This window comes from Thalassophryne amazonica, chromosome 12, assembly GCF_902500255.1.
Source record: "Thalassophryne amazonica chromosome 12, fThaAma1.1, whole genome shotgun sequence".
Taxonomy (NCBI): Eukaryota; Metazoa; Chordata; class Actinopteri; order Batrachoidiformes; family Batrachoididae; genus Thalassophryne; species Thalassophryne amazonica.
In genome coordinates this window covers 38,558,674-38,570,768 of record NC_047114.1, presented here as the reverse complement: position 1 = coordinate 38,570,768, position 12,095 = coordinate 38,558,674, and the positions used below count along the sequence as shown (strand labels likewise).

The 12,095-nt window shown below is 48.7% G+C and overlaps 1 long non-coding RNA gene across 1 annotated transcript; it reads right to left on the bottom strand.

The window, feature by feature from the left end:
• Positions 1-432: 432 nt before the first annotated feature.
• On the bottom strand, positions 433-11,427 carry LOC117522082. Its single transcript, XR_004564138.1, has 3 exons — positions 11,310-11,427; positions 9,541-9,543; positions 433-444 (listed from the first exon to the last, which is right to left on the bottom strand). It is a non-coding gene; the product is annotated as an uncharacterized LOC117522082 (long non-coding RNA).
• Between the last annotated feature and the right edge of the window lie 668 nt (positions 11,428-12,095).

The window sequence follows — 12,095 nt, the reverse complement described above, 5'->3', positions numbered from 1 at the left end:
ATGGTTGTGTCAGCGATTATTTGAAGAATGACCCACGTTTTCATCTATCATCTATCCGCTATGGAGGTGTCTCTATGTGCCTCTCTGTACCCCCATGTGCCATGTAGCAGCCTCTAGTGAGCCACGACCGACCTGTCATTAGAGCCTCGAATGGCTCGCATCAGCCACACTAAGCCACGTAGTGCCATGATAACACCATGCTAGCATACGTTTAGGCATGGGTTTGGTCCAAACCTCCAGCACTCCCACACCTGGTCCCTTTAAAGTGTGGGTTTTCAATTCACAGAAGCATTTAAAGATGTCCCATTTTTTTTAAACGCAGTCCAAAAATAGACACTCCAGCACAGTTCCGTGGTTGTGCGCTGTGCACCAGGCTGCTGTCCACCTGTAATGCACCAGACCAGCTAGAACCAAACCACGGGTTCCTGGAGAGCCATCTCTGTGCTCCTCGCTGGCTCCGTGGCTCACTGGCTTTTCTTCTGTGGCTTTAAACACACAAAACTTTGTCTGTTTATTTCTGCAAAATCGCTCTTTTGCACGCACACTGCTGTTGTCCTTTGCCTCCGTGCTCTTTCTAAGTGGCTTCCTTTCCATCGGTGGCTTGCTGGCTTTAAACACAGTCATTTTTACACCATGATTCCACTTTTAACTTTGTGTTCTTCCATTTATTTCTGCAAAAGCGGAATATATATTTCTTTCGCAGCTTACAAGTCACCGTGATACAAGTTTTAACTTTGTGTTATGTCTTCAAAATCGGTCATTTGAACGCTCTCCTGTGTTGCCGCACAGCTTCTGTTCTGCTTTTAGCAGCTTCACTGGAATTATTTCTTCCGTGGCTACACATCCACTTTCACACAATAACCCAAATTTTAACTTTGTGTTCATCCAATATTGACTGGGGGAAAAAAATAAATAAATAAATAAATAAATAAAAAATCACTCTTTTGTGAGCTGGCGTTCTGCCTAAATGTTTGTTTGAAGCGTGACGAGTCACTGCCTCAGTGTGCACACACAGCGCAGCTCATGTGATCCATTAACAAGATATTAAATCAACATACTTTTACATACAACAGACAACATACAACAGACATACTTTTATAGCTAGGAACTGTTTTATCAAGCTATAAAAGCATTAAAAATAGTTACCATAAGCTGTTCCACATGGAGCAGGAAAGAGGAAAAAAGTGTCCAGATGAAACAGTCCTCTGTGATTCCAGAAGTGATTAGAGGTGTTTTCAGCATCCAAGGTTTGGCAGAAAATGATTAATCCGCTACAAAATAATTATTTTATATAGAGTCTAGCGTACAGAACAGGTGGAACTGTGTGCGCAACAGGAGAGCCACTCCAAAAATGGCCTCTCAGGTCCCGCATAGGTGCCAGGCGCACGGATAATGGGCTTTTAGCAGACTCGTAAGCACCACGCAAATGCCTCTAAGCCGTCGCAGTAACTCATACACAAACTGCGCCACGCTGTGTTTTTTTTTTTACTTCTTGAAATTAGCACCACGCTCAGAGAGGAGCCTCGTTAACTGAAGATAATGCCTCTAAGAGCCACTCAGAGCCATGAAACTCCCACGATAGTTGAAGAAACCCTCTCGTAGCAAAGAAAACATGCTGCGTGGCTCCTTCTTCATCGTTCATTATTTGGTGGGACCCAGGCTTAAAACTCCCCCGGACGGGACAGCAGTTCAATGCAGGTAACTCCCCCCAGCCAAAGATGGTACACATTTAAAGTTAGGTGGGCTGGGAAAATAAAGATTAAAGCTTGCTTGTAAAAAAAATTATGTGCAAACACCACTGCATTTGAAAAACTCACCTGCATGCTGAGTTACTAACAGCACATAACTAGGATACTGTCTGTGAAATGTGCAAATTAGCGTGTATTCAGCATGTTTTTGCTTATGAATATGCAATATGACACTTGTCCACCCAAGTGAGAAAAATTCTGAGAGGGAAAATGTAAATAGTTGAGGTTTGCACACGCAACACGATTTATCAAGGTCAAAAGGAAGTTTCCCCACATACTTTCCCATTCAAATGAATGGGTGTCCAAAGTTCAACTGGTACTGTATTATGCTAGAGTGGCATGTAGACCTACTGTTTTTGGATATTTGGGGAGTTAGGTGGTCCACAAGATTTTATATTATTTATTTTTGTTTCAGTGATCCTTGATCTGGAAGACTTTGAGACACACTGCTGTAAACAGAATGTTTTTATTGGTTTGTTTGTTTTTAAATCAGTCATTGTTAACTTTGAGCATATTTAAAGAGTTTAACAGGTTACTTTGTGCTTGTTACTTTAACAATAAATCTCTGTGCGTAACAGGTGGACCAGAGTACATTTTGGTGCAATTTATGATAATTACACTCACTGATGTGCCATGGTATGTCACATGAATAAAAACACAGATGCACATCTCAGGGACTGTTTGGCATGACGCATGCATGCCTGTGCTACACACAGAACCGGGTGCGCAGAACACACACAGCTATACGTTCCACTGCTGGGCACACTGAGTCTGTTCCACACAGACTCAGAGCTAAGCACGAATCACAGACAGCTGTGCACAACAGTGGAATGCAGAGCTGTGTTTGAACAGCTGTCTTTGTGCAGAACACAGTATAATTATTCACCAGTTTGCTCAAATACAGTGGATGGAATATGATAAAATCTCTTAAATAGGAGACCAGGTTTTTTTTTTTCTTCTTTCAGTGTGTCAGCATGTGAACATGCTAAGGGAGAGTCTGTTCATAATGAAGCTTAAGGCACATGCTGAAAGTGAATGTATTCCTGAGCTACCATTATCTGAATACAACAAAGGGGATCACAGCAAAAAATTATTTATTATAAGTTCATGCCTGGATTTGAGGAAATTTTCATTTACAGTGCAAGTGGTGGATCCATGGAACAGCCTGCCAAAGGATGTAGTAACAGTGCCAACTATAATCAGTTTTAAAAATAGATTAAACAAACACTGGAGAAATTATGATAGTAAATATAGACAGCATTAGATAAATCATTAAAATATACTGTTTAGGACTGAAACGACTAGTCAAGTAACTTGAATAATTTGATTACAAAAAATGTTTGAGGCAAATTCTGTGCCTCGAAGCTCCATTTAAAACTGTAGTACATATACCAGGCCTGTATGTGGCACTGTAACGTTCCTAGAAAAAAACAAGAAGAAGAAGACTAGTACATGCGCATAAGATGTGTAAGAGCTAATCTGTAGCACCAGAAGCTACAGCTTTCTAATGTGACACACAAGAGTAAAATAAAGCCTTTTAGGGCACCTTCACACATAGTGCAAATTTTGTCGATTTGCGAATAAAGTGCGCATGAAGCAGGAATTGTGTGCAAAACATGTAAAATCCTAGCTGCCTTGTACACCTGTTGCTACAGCTATTTGCACACACCAGTGGCTGAAAGACAGAGTGTGCCCTGTGCGAACCCACTGAGCCTTCTCGCGGCAAGTGTCGGCCAAATTCCAGGTTACACACACAAACATCTAACAGCACTTGCATGGCACTTAGAAAATGTGTGACCATTCATACTATTAACACGACAACAGTCAGCAGACAATCACTGCCGTGCTGGCAGTCAAATTTAAGTGCCCCACGAGTGTTGCTTTGGTGTGTGCGCTTAAGTGACAGGAGGTGTGACCGCCGACAGAAGCAGCTGTGGAGATCTGTCAATCTGGACATCCCAGCTGGACAACACGTACTGTGTTTAGACAGACATGGACTAACAACTGCTTGCTGCCATCACGTGGACATAAATAAAAACTATCACTTGGTGATGGACTGCAGCGAGCAAGCACACGCGCTGCAGTCCATGGACAGGCTGCCCACAAGTTGAAACGGACCATCAGATCAGAACATGCAGTTGGCGATCTGACTGTCACACGACCCATGTGAGCTCTGTTCCACATGACATTTTGTCAGTCCTGTGGCACCATGTCCACAAGACACGTGCACGGCCGGCTGGACACACCGAACCAGTAGATGTGGACATAAGAGCAAACTGCTTCATCATTCATGTCATTCCATGACTGTATGTCTATGACCATGGGTCATCTACAGAGGAACAGACAGATCATATTTGTACTGCCCGCTTGATCAGAGGTATTCTGTTGTGTGGGCCGCCAGAAGAGGAGGTACTGCTGGCCCACCACCAGAGGGCGCCCTGCCGGAAGTGCGGGCTTCAGGCACGAGAGGGCGCTGCCGCCACAGATACAGCCGAGGGTGACAGCTGTCACTCATCTCTTGACAGCCGTCACCCATCTACTCTACATCATCTCACTCCATAAAGACCAGACGTCATCTCCACCTCATTGCCGAGATATCGTACTTCTATGGAGATAACTTCTCTGCCTGTATTAATTGATTCCAAGAGCTATTGTGTTGCAGCTGTCAACCAGACGACCGGTGTGGGTCGTGACTGTTTCGTCCTACGTCCCGTCAGATAAGTGGTTGAACAGACGCTGCACGAGTGTGTGTTAGAGGTGGAGGTGGCATTCCCACCGTTGTTGTTACGGGGTGTACACACACCCACACTTGACTGTCTTTGTTCTTCGCCAGCAGTACCAGATCCGACAGTCGGGGACGGTGATCACCTGGGAATTCGGGACTTGGTGGCTCCAGTATTCACCAGGTTCAGTGGCGGCGGAAATCGTGTGGTTCCGGCTCTTCTCAGGACAGACGTCTTCTATCCTCGAGCCTGCCCACACGTCACCTTTGTGGATTGACTGTTATCAGATTCTGAGATTGTCTGTGTATTCGTTGTGCACCTTCACAACATTAAATTGTTACTTTTTTGGCTCATCTACTGACCGTTCATTTGCGCCCCCTGTTGTGGGTCCATGTCACTACACTTTCACAACAGGATATCTCGGCCAGCGTCATGGATCCCGAGGGGCGTCACCCATCGGTTGGACAGCCAATGGAAGAGCAGGGTGCACAGGCGTCTGCAGGAGGCGTGCTCGGTGAGTTGCAGCAAATCCTCACCGCCTTTACCGCTCAGCTGGATTTGATGTCCGAGCAAAACATCATCCTTAATCGCAGGATGGAGGCTCTCACCGCACAGGTGGAAGCGCGCGATCAGAGCGCTGCTGCGGCTCCTTCTCCTGCCGACCCGGTGCCGGGTATTAACATTCCACTGGTTGTTCAACAAACCCCCCCCACCATCCCCTGAAGCATACATAAGTCCCCCTGAGCCGTACGGGGGTTGTGTGGAGACGTGCGCGGACTTTCTGATGCAGTGTTCGCTTGTCTTTGCACAACGACCCGTGATGTACGCGTCTGACGCCAGCAAGGTGGCTTATGTTATTAATTTGCTTCGGGGTAAGGCACGCGCCTGGGCTACGGCGCTCTGGGAACAGAACTCACGGTTGTTATCATCATACACTGGGTTTGTGGAGGAGTTCAGAACAGTGTTTGATCACCCTAACAGAGGAGAGACCGCTTCAACAATGCTGCTGTCAATGCGACAGGGGCGCCGGTGCGCAGCCGAATATGCAGTCGACTTCCGCATCGCGGCTGCGAGGTCCGGCCGGAATAACGTTGTGCTCCGCGCCGCCTTCATAAACGGACTGTCATCGGTCCTGAAGGAGCATCTGGTAGCTAAGGAAGAACCGCGGGATTTAGATGGGCTTGTCGATCTCGTTATACGGTTAGACAATTGGTTGGAGGAGTGCCGTCGGGAGCGAGGCGAAGGACGTGGCTGGATACGCGCCGTCCCTCTCCCTTCCGGGATCGAAAAGGGGCCACCCTCCCCACGCTCCACAGCCGCAGCGCTCCGTGGGGCAACAGCTCCCCCTGCTGATGTTGTTAGGGAAACGGACAGGGCCAAAATGAGGAGGCTGGTCCGCGGGGAGTGTTTTCTCTGCAGCTCAAAGGAGCACATACAGGAAAACTGCCCTAAACGGCCACAACGACAACAACCGCCCTTAGAGACTGGGCTAAGGGGGGGTCATAACATTCACGTGGGACACACACAGATTGCCACACGACTCCCAGTTACAATCCTGAGCGGCGATTTAACCCTTCAAGCCCCAGCACTGGTGGACACGGGGTCACAAGGGAATTTGCTAGACAGCAGATGGGAAAGGGAGGTAGGGCTCCCTCTGGTGGCACTTCCTTCGCCATTGCAGGTGCGGGCACTAGATGGCACCCTCCTCCCTTTAATCACACACAAGACACAACCAGTAACTCGGGTGGTGTCTGGAAACCATCGGGAGGAGATTGAGTTTTTTGTAACTCCTACCTCCCGCGTGATTTTGGGCTTCCCATGGATGTTGAAGCACAATCCCCGGATTGATTGGCCGTCTTGGGTGGTGGTTCAGTGGAGCAAAACCTGCCATCGGGTGTGTTTAGGATCCTCGGTTCCTCCCGGTTTACATGCTAAGGAGGAGGTCAAAGTCCCTCCCAATCTGACGACAGTGCCGGTTGAGTACCACGATCTTGCTGACGTCTTCAGCAAGGATCTGGCACTCACCCTTCCCCCGCACCGTCCACACGATTGTGCCATTGATTTGGTTCCAGGCGCTGAGTTCCCGTCCAGCAGGCTGTACAACCTCTCACGACCTGAGCGCGAATCAATGGAGACCTACATCCGGGACTCATTAGCTGCCGGGCTGATCCGGAACTCCACCTCCCCGATGGGTGCAGGTTTCTTTTTTGTGGGCAAGAAAGATGGCGGACTCCGTCCATGCATTGATTACAGGGGGCTGAATGAGATTACGGTTCGCAACCGATACCCGTTGCCATTGTTGGATTCCGTGTTCACCCCCCTGCATGGAGCCAAAAGCTTTACTAAGCTGGATCTTAGAAATGCGTATCACCTGGTTCGGATCCGGAAGGGAGACGAATGGAAGACGGCATTTAACACCCCGTTAGGTCACTTTGAGTTCCTGGTCATGCCGTTCGGCCTCACCAACGCCCCCGCGACGTTCCAAGCCTTGGTTAACGACGTCTTGCGGGACTTCCTGCACCGATTCGTCTTCGTATATCTGGACGATATTCTCATCTTTTCTCCGGATCCTGAGACCCATGTCCAGCATGTACGTCAGGTCCTGCAGCGGTTGTTAGAGAACCGACTGTTTGTGAAGGGCGAGAAGTGCGAGTTTCACCGCACGTCTTTGTCCTTCCTGGGGTTTATCATCTCCTCTAACTCCGTCGCCCCTGATCCGGCTAAGGTTGCGGCGGTGAGAGATTGGCCCCAACCAACAAGCCGTAGGAAGCTGCAACAGTTCCTCGGCTTCGCTAATTTCTATAGGAGGTTCATTAAGGGCTACAGTCAGGTAGCTAGCCCCCTGACAGCCCTGACCTCTCCAGAAGTCCCCTTCACCTAGTCGGATCGGTGCGAAGCCGCGTTCAAGGAGTTGAAACGACGGTTCTCTACTGCGCCAGTTTTGGTGCAGCCCGACCCTAGCCGCCAGTTCGTGGTTGAAGTGGACGCCTCTGACTCAGGGATAGGAGTCGTGCTATCCCAGAGCGGAGAGACCGATAAGGTTCTTCACCCGTGTGCCTACTTTTCTCGCAGGTTGACCCCGGCTGAACGGAACTATGACGTCGGCAATCGAGACCTCCTTGCGGTGAAAGAGGCTCTTGAGGAGTGGAGACACCTGTTGGAGGGAGCGTCTGTGCCGTTCACGGTTTTCACTGACCACCGGAACCTGGAGTATATCAGGACCGCCAAGCGGCTGAACCCCAGGCAAGCCCGCTGGTCACTGTTCTTCGGGCGTTTTGACTTCCGGATCACCTATCGCCCCGGGACCAAGAACCAGAGGTCGGATGCCTTGTCCCGGGTACACGAAGAGGAGGTCAAAACTGCGCTGTCGGATCCACCGGAGCCCATCCTGCCTGGGTCCACTATCGTGGCCACCCTCACCTGGGACGTGGAGAAGATCGTCCGGGAGGCCCTGGCACGGAGCCCGGACCCCGGAACTGGTCCGAAGAACCGCTTGTATGTCCCACCAGAGGCCAGAGCTGCAGTCTTGGACTTCTGTCATGGTTCCAAGCTCTCCTGTCATCCGGGGGTGCGAAGGACCGTGGCAGTTGTACGGCAGCGCTTCTGGTGGGCGTCTATGGAGGCCGACGTCCAGGAGTACATCCAGGCCTGCACCATCTGTGCCAGGGGCAAGGCAGACCACAAAAGGTCCCAAGGACTTCTCCAGCCGCTTCCTGTGCCTCATCGCCCCTGGTCCCATATCGGCCTGGATTTCGTTACGGGCCTCCCGCCGTCCCAGGGCAACACCACCATCTTCACGATAGTGGACCGATTCTCCAAGGCGGCCCACTTCGTGGCCCTCCCGAAGCTTCCAACAGCCCAGGAGACAGCAGACCTCCTGGTCCACCACGTCGTCCGTCTGCATGGGATACCCACCGACATCGTCTCTGATCGTGGTCCCCAGTTCTCCTCACACGTCTGGAGGAGCTTCTGCCGGGAACTGGGGGCCACTGTGAGCCTCTCGTCCGGGTATCACCCGCAGACCAATGGACAGGCAGAACGGGCCAATCAGGAATTGGAGCAAGCCCTGCGCTGTGTGAAGTCCGCACACCCAATGGCCTGGAGTGAACATCTGGCCTGGATCGAGTATGCGCATAACAGCCAGGTGTCCTCTGCCACCGGCCACTCCCCATTTGAGGTGTGTTTGGGGTATCAGCCCCCGTTGTTTCCCGTGGTGGAGGGAGAGGTCGGTGTGCCCTCGGTCCAGGCCCACCTGCGGAAGTGCCGTCGGGTGTGGCGCTCCGCCCGTTCTGCCTTGTTGAAGGCCCGGACGAGGGCTAAGACCCATGCAGACCACCGGCGATCCCCGGCCCCTGCTTACCAGCCCGGGCAGGAGGTGTGGTTATCCACGAAGGACATCCCCCTCCAGGTGGACTCCCCGAAACTCAAGGACAGATATATCGGACCATACAAAATCCTCAAAGTCCTGCCGGAGTGAAGCTCCAACTCCCGGCTTCACTGCGGATCCACCCGGTCTTTCATGTCCTGGGTGAAGAGGAGCTTCATCCTGGATCCGGCCCTCCTGGCCGACTTCTACCACCGTCACCCGAACAAGCCTGGTCGAGCGCCAGGAGGCGCCCGTTGAGGGGGGGGTCCTGTTGTGTGGGCCGCCAGAAGAGGAGGTACTGCTGGCCCATCACCAGAGGGCGCCCTGCCTGAAGTGCGGGCTTCAGGCACGAGAGGGTGCTGCCGCCACGGATACAGCCAAGGGTGACAGCTGTCACTCATTATCTCTTGACAGCTGTCACCCATCTACTCTACATCATCTCACTCCATAAAGACCAGACATCATCTCCACCTCGTTGCCGAGATATCGTACTTCTATGGAGGTAACTTCTCTGCCTGTATTAATTGATTCCAAGAGCTATTGTGTTGCAGCTGTCAACCAGAGGACCGACGTGGGTCGCGAGTGTTTCGTCCTACGTCCCGTCAGGTAAGTGGTTAAACAGACGCTGCACGAGTGTGTGTTAGAGGTGGAGGTGGCATTCCCACCGTTGTTGTTACGGGGTGTACACACACCCACACTTGACTGTCTTTGTTCTTCGCCAGCAGTACCAGATCCAACAGTCGGGGACGGTGATCACCTGGGAATTCGGGACTTGGCGGCTCCAGTATTCACCAGGTTCAGTGGCGGCAGAAATCGTGTGGTTCCGGCTCTTCTCAGGACAGATGTCTTCTATCCTCGAGCCTGCCCACACGTCACCTTTGTGGATTGACTGTTATCAGATTCTGAGATTGTCTGTGTATTCGTTGTGCACCTTCACAACATTAAATTGTTACTTTTTTGGCTCATCTATTGACCGTTCATTTGCGCCCCCTGTTGTGGGTCCGTGTCACTACACTTTCACAACATATTCAATAAAATGGTGTTTTATATGGTGAGCGGTTTTCCTTTTTTTTTTTTTTTTTTTTTTTTTTTTTTTTTTTTTTTTTTTAAATACATCCATGTCCTTCCAGATATGAGGAGTTTCCCGAAGCTTTTACAGGACAGCAATTGTAGCTCAGTGGTAAAGTTTCTCACTGATAATCAGAGCTTTTGGCACAGGTTTGATTCCTGTGGGTGGCATGTAATTTTTTTTTTTTATTCATTTTTTCTTCAAAGCTGCTGTGTTCCTGCATGCACAATACCGTCACAGCATGTATTTTTTAAATTTTTTATTCATTTTTTCTTCACAGCAGCTGCGCGATGTGTAACCACACTGTGCAGCTGGTAGCACTGTGTTCCCGCATGCATGAACCATCGCACCGGCATCGTGCACGCCTGCCTGTCAACGTGATGTTTCATGGTTCGCTCATACGAGCTGCTCCAACGGGTGTCGCCGTGAGTTGTCCGTATTCACACTGTGTGAAGGGGCCCTTATTGTTTCAGCATTCTCAAGAGACAGCGGGAGGGAGGGAGAGTGCTTCATATACTGTTTTGAGAATGAAGCGCATTTCCAAAAATAAGAGTATTTCATTTAGTCATTTGGAGTCAGTTTGGGTAAATCATGGCACCCCTTCGAGAGACCAGTTTTTCCACAGGCTGTGCTCAGGTGCAGCCTAACTGATACCGACCACCTGTGCTTACGGTCCAGTGTCAGGGGAAGGCTGAGCTCCTGACACTGGGAAAGATCCAAACCTTGGCAAGATGTGAAAAAATAAATAATTACCCAGGAAAACAGTAAGGGATACATTAAATTTGACAATCTGCGTGGTGGCACAGTGCCATTGTGCCATTGTTTAGGGAGAGCCCTGGACTATTGATGTTGTTTAAAAATGCAAAAGTACTTTTTATCAGATTACTCGATTAACGCCAGCATAATCAATACAATACTCGATTACTAAAATAATTGATAGCTGCAGCCCTAATACTGTTATTCAAGTACAGAGTTGTCTTCCATGTATATTAGATCTGATTAAAGAGGTGCCTTGCTACTGCCCAGTAACTTTAATTTCATGTACTTACGACCATTCACATATCGCTGCCTATGTCACATTATTGCCACTACCAATTGTGCAATTACTCTTACTAAATCACCTGCAAAACTATCTCCAACCCCACATGCAAATGTTTGGATTGCCCATGTTTCTAAGCAGCTTTTGCCTGGGATCTTAGTAATCAGGACCTCAGTGTCTTGTCCAAGAACACATCAAGTTAGCATGAGCAAGATTCAAACCAAGGTCTATATTTTAGCGGGCAAGCTCCTTATCCACTGAGCTATCGTCTCTACTTTATTCAAAAGCAACCCCCCCGTCATTAATTCAAAACATTTAAACACAAACAAAGCTTTTTAAAAGTCTTGACTTTATTGCCAATGACTAGGGATAGGTATCGAAAACCGGTTCCTGTTAAGAATCGATAAATTATTTGATCCACCGACATCAATAGCCTTTTTGTGTAATGATTCCCTAATTGGTTCTTTCGTTCACATTACACCGGCGCGGCCATTTGCCTGCTGATTTTGTCTCGCGCATACTCGGCTCAGTAAATGACATTAACTGCACAATCCATCCAAGTCCGACGATTTACCTAGACTGAGAACAAACGAGTAAATTAAGTACTTTTCTGCATTTTTTTGTGGTTTCTTGAGGCATTTTGTGAATGGGGAAATGCGCTCCGACCTCAAAATGTGGCCCTGTTAAATAAATCTAATTTAACGGCAGCTGGCATCCTTATTATTGCATTGCTGCCACCTTCTGCATAAATCCTTTATAGCAGTACTAAATCCTCTCGATGAGTCCAGTGTCTTTCAAGTATTTAAAAAGCTAATACTTCCCCCTCACACTTTAATTTAAACTTTACTTAACCAGGTTCGTCCAACTGAGATCAAGATCTCTTTTACAAGGGAGGCCTGGACAATTATAAAGTTTCAAATTCACCTAACCTGCTGATCCTATGTGTAAAATATTTCCAACAGAAAAAGCTGGAGACACAATCAGCCCCGAAAAAGCAAATATGCTTATCTTTTTAAACAAGAACTTGTTTGCATTTCCAGAGATCTAGGATCCAGTGACATACTGATTTCATTTATTTTTATTTATGTCCAGAGATCAATGATCCAGTGATCAATTTTATATTTACTTTAAAACTCAAAATGTTGACATA